This window comes from Daphnia carinata, chromosome 7 (assembly GCF_022539665.2).
Source record: "Daphnia carinata strain CSIRO-1 chromosome 7, CSIRO_AGI_Dcar_HiC_V3, whole genome shotgun sequence".
NCBI lineage: Eukaryota > Metazoa > Arthropoda > Branchiopoda > Diplostraca > Daphniidae > Daphnia > Daphnia carinata.
In genome coordinates this window covers 6,427,486-6,432,733 of record NC_081337.1, presented here as the reverse complement: position 1 = coordinate 6,432,733, position 5,248 = coordinate 6,427,486, and positions in this window count along the sequence as shown.

The window sequence follows — 5,248 nt, the reverse complement described above, 5'->3', positions numbered from 1 at the left end:
CGTCTCTCCTTTCTCTGAATAAACAAGCACATAAACAGCCATCGGACCAAGTTACTGCTAGATTTTCAGAACTAAAAAAAAAAAGGCTGATGTTCTGGTAGGAATTCGATTCCAATCGACACAAGCCCGTGTTGCCGAGATGCTTGGGCAAGCATAAACGTGACACAAAAGAAAATAGAAAACTGCTGGATAGTGTTTGAAGGCATCCGCATCAGTTCCGCCCTTAAGCTCTATCCATCCGATCTAAATGCGCTAACACGGCTCTAGGAAAAGAACGGATTCTTATGTTACAAATAATCATAATAACTCACTGTAAGAGCTGGAAGAACAGCTGGAAGAGTCCCAATCGTGAGCTCGTGTCCCATAGTTGGCCAGCTGATCGAAAGATGGCCGGCCTGGATCTAAAACGGAGGACATGCAGCTGTCGTAACTACTGCGTGAAGGCTGAGAGAAACGTCGCGGCAACTCTTCGTCGACCGACGATGACGAGCGACGATCCGACTGCTGCTGGAGGATGTTCACGTTGATATTTAAGCCTGGTATGTTTGGCGGCCATTGGCGCGGCAAAAAAGTCCAAGTTTTCGGCACTGACGGACGACGGGGTAGCTGTTTCGGTAGATTAAACCGCGTCAGCGTTCGCAACACGTCGACATGCCACGGGCTCCTGTGCTGCGAAGACATGATACTAGATGATCCTCTTGGCTGGATGTGCGGTGGCTGAACGCAGTAAAATCACGCACGAAAACAGCGCTCCGCCTTATTCCTGTGGGCTACACGTGGATGGAAGAGAAGACGAGCAAATCACGGTCACGATCGATTCGCCAGTCTGACTCGACGTGCTGTATCATGAGTTTTACGCTTTGCTTCGCTCCACGCCGATGCAACCAGCTATTTTCTCACACAATTGTTTTGTCGTCTTCTCCGAATGGCCAAACAACCAGTCAACATCAATTTTGTATTTTGACACGTCCACTGCATAGGCTATTCACGTGTACACGCCCCAATAGAATGCCACTGGGCAAAGGAAAATCAATAAGGATGAACGGTGCACTCGGAGCGATGAAGACACTTTTGGAATTTCCTTTTCTTTTCCCTTTTTTTTTTTTTTTACTTCCATCCACGTATTATTTGGTTGACGTTTGCTGTGCAGGCGACGGGATTTTGGTTTTACCATTAATGCCCGAAAAAAACAAAAACAAAACAAAACGTAGGAGTTCCTTTGCCTCGGTTGATAGGAAAGGCCGACATACGAAGCCAATTAAGGCTACGAGAGAGGGCAACGAGAGGCGTTCAGTTGGAAAAGCTTTTCGCACACGGGCCGTCGAAGACTCTCTATGCGTATATCACGAGCCAGTGGAGGAACGCCAAGAATCCGTCTGACAGTAAGATCCGATAAATTTGGAAGAATCAAACACAATCTAAGAGAAAATGTTAGCTGTGCAAACAGGAAAACGGAATGACTTGAGTAAAGAAAGATGGAACGGACGTATTGAAGGGAAAAAAAATAACAATGAATAATGGAATTTAAAAAAAAACTATTAAATATAGTCTATACAAAGCCTCCAATCGATAATCAAAGATATCGAACGAAGAAATTAACGACCAACGTAGAAGAAATCAGCAATCGTTAACTGGAAAGTTCTGTTAGACCGTACAGTTGCTTTATGGAAAGTGCGTAGCCTTGGTTTTTATGCCTCGTATTTACGGTTTGAAGAATCCCATTGATTCCATGCACTTAGCAACCTCGTTCACTTTGCTTTCTCCATGTGGAATGATCGATGGGTCCGCTGTTCCGATAACTCCACGTCTTTAGCATTTGAAAATCAATAGATGGATCTGTAATAAACGTTAGCCCTAATTGGTCGTATTGTTTGCTCCATTAGAACTGTCCTCCGTTTGAAGAACGACGAATTGGTATGGTTACAACTAAAACTGTGAACATAAGAAAAGGGAAACACAACGATGAACAAGGGGGAGCGATGTGGGTCACGATCCTGTTTGGAGAACAGGAGACAAGTGAACTGATGAAGCCCTCTCACATCATCACGTGATACACAGAGTCCTAGTTCTAAGACATTTTGTCCAAAAATATTCTCGATCCTTTTTTATTTTCCCCTTTTTCTTTTCTTTTTTCGTGCTTGACTTGTATGTCTTTATTCTATTGGCGCAATCGTGATAGAAGCTACTGAGATCCGGCCAGACATAGTGAGACCCTATTGCCACGGAATTGTTATACGACTCCCGTGTGCGCCCTCCCCCATCTGCGCGTTTCGAGATGCGCGGCGAATCGTCCAAGGACTTACTATCGCTGATGTGCAGGACATTGCTATATGCAAGGATGCGAGAGGACACTAACTGAATGCAGCCGTGGTTATTTCAACCCGGTCAAGGGCTGCTGTCAACATCCAGCGTGACCATTGCTATTTGATGAGCAGCTAAGAGCTAGCTAGTCCCTCCCAGAAATAAAAGGGAATCTACGATAGCATCAAATAATCAAGAAGAACTATTCCAACAAAAGAAAACTTTGGAAGCAAGCCACGTTTTTTGCTTGTTTGTTTTTTTACTCTCTTTTTCCACGACGGCTTGAGTGTTTCTTTTTTTTTTTCTCGCCTCTGCTTGTTGTGTTTTTATTATTATTATTTTTTTTTTGCTACGTGTTTTTTGCTGTGACTTGTACCACTTGATCTCACTGTGTACGCTTCCATTGGTATTAATGACAACACAGAAGAACTGGGGGAGGATGAAATACATGAGCAAGAGAGCGAGTCCAAGCGGAAGCGATTTATTTATTTATTTTTTTTTTTTGCATTGCTATATTGGGGATCGAAGATGTGTAAAAGTTTTTCTGCCAAATAGAAAAATATATATATCGATTAAGAGGACGGGGCAGTGCCAGAAGGCAGCATCGAAAAGCTACTATCCAAGTTATTGTAATAACTTCCTCCAGTCTGTGTTTGAGAGTAGCCTATACATTCCCGGCTGCCAAAAGATTTACCGTTAGCAAAAAAAAACAAGCAAACAAGGGATAGGTTTTTTATTTCATTTCTTCAAATTGATCATTTTTATAGACCTTTCATAAGGAAATAAGAGCGAGACACTCAGCAACGGGCGGCGGCACTTCCTTTTTACTTGTTAAGTGTTATCTTCGAGGACTAATACCGAATGTGCATCTACCACTATAAAGTTGGGTTATAGTGTGGTGATGAGTTCGCCTTTTGTTCTTAGATTTTCTTTTTTTTTTTTTTTTTTTTGGCGTTTCTCTTGAAGAACTTTTCAGCCCGTGGATGCCACTCATCAATAATCAATAGCTGTGATCATTCATCATTCATAGCCCCTCACTTGGCTTACACAGCACCGTTGTCAATACTTTCATATAACTAGAAAAGCTCAGCTTTCTTGCGCACTTGTTTATAGGCTGGTTATACAATATTAATAAATTAAGAATAATTCCTGTATCCGATATCGATGTGCCTCTTTCTTTTGACTCCTTTTCCGTGTAGTCTACTCATCCGTGAAAGGGGCTTGGTCAAGGGGCCAAAAACAAGGGGGGGCGGGGGTTTGCGTAAACAGCACGTTCGCGTATAAATACATTCGACCAAATGAATCCCGTGGAATATCGTTAACCTCTTTAAAGTATTGCAAATGCTGCAAGAAACGCTGGTGATTATTAACGCTTTTTGTTCAATGATAAATTAGTTTTCTTTTGGGACGTTTGCCAAACGAGCCCATGTATGCATACAATTCACATATTTGTATAATGAATGAAATTCCAATGGCCGATGAAAGCTGAATGGTTGCTCATAGTCTTGAAGGAAGTTACACCTCCAGATACCCGCATGCTTTTTGCGAGAAAGGGACGCTACATTTGATCAGAGTTATTGAAAAACCCATGGAAAATTTTGAAGAATGATTTTGCCTTTCGGCGAAAATGTTCATCCTTGACTTTTCGCAAACACGTTACAGGTACAATGACCGCTAATAGCCAGTTAATAACCTTTTAGATCGTGCTGAACGAATCCGAGATATAATCGGTTAAATTGCAAAGGTAGATTTGAAACGCATTCCATTGATTAACCTTAGAGGAACACGGCGCAACTAAACGCAAAAGTAACACGCCAAAATGAGGAGAGAAAGCGCGCCCTTGCTGATGTTTTCATCATGCATCAGCCATGCATCACGAGGTTTTATATCGTGCTACGCAATGTTATACGGCATTAAGAAAACTTTCTCTATAAAGCCAAGCTACGTGTGTGATCAATGGCATCATTAAACAGAGTTTTTAATTAACCTAGAATCATGAAAACTCTGCATGAATATCGGCTTGGGACTCTTGTGACTCGCGCCATGTATGCGTGAATCGTGGACAATGTCGATAAAAAATACAGTAGGCTACATCGTTAAACGAGACCGCGCTATTCGTATTGTACGCAGTGCAACTATGTGTGTAAAACGACATTTTTACAGGATGAGGAGATCCCACGACTGAAGACCCCGGTGTGGGCTGGAAATTTCTCTGCTTTTTCTGGTGACATCACGTGAAATGTATTTACCAGTATATTCAAAGGTACAAATGCTGACAACGCAGGTAGGTATGGAGAAAAACATTTATATATAAAAAAAGAAAATGGTAGCGTTCTGAAAGTGACCGAAGACAACAGGGAAACAAATTGTAATAAATCACGACGTGCAAAAGATTTCGTCGAAAAGAATTATTGCTTTATGTGTCCAACAAAGGACGTTTCTGCTATACATACATAATATTCAATTTTTAAAAACTAAATTCAGAGTGAATAATAGTATTTTCTAACTTCCAAAAGAAAGGTATGAGCTTACTCAATTTTTGTGTATAGAAGCCGATTGGTTGCGTCATACAGGAACCAGTTTTATGCCAATGCAGTCTCAGACCCATTTATGTATACTATACAGGATACGATATAAACATTACGAGTTGTATTAATACCATCGAAAGCTCGAGAAATTACATTCTAAAGAATTTTTGTTGTTCGTTAGTTTGCCTCTTATCTTTCCTGTCCTACTTCTTTTAACAGGCGCGTCAAATGCCTGGTGTAAAAGTGTCCAAGACTTTTGTTTATTAAGCCCTCCAAAGAACCTATCTTATACTTTTAGTTTTACGTAAAAAGGCGTTGTGCATTAAAGTGCCTTAGAAGTATCGTACCGTACAACAGAAAACAAGAGATGACTCTATTTCACCTTATAAGAACATGTTTTTACGGAATCAAGTGTACTG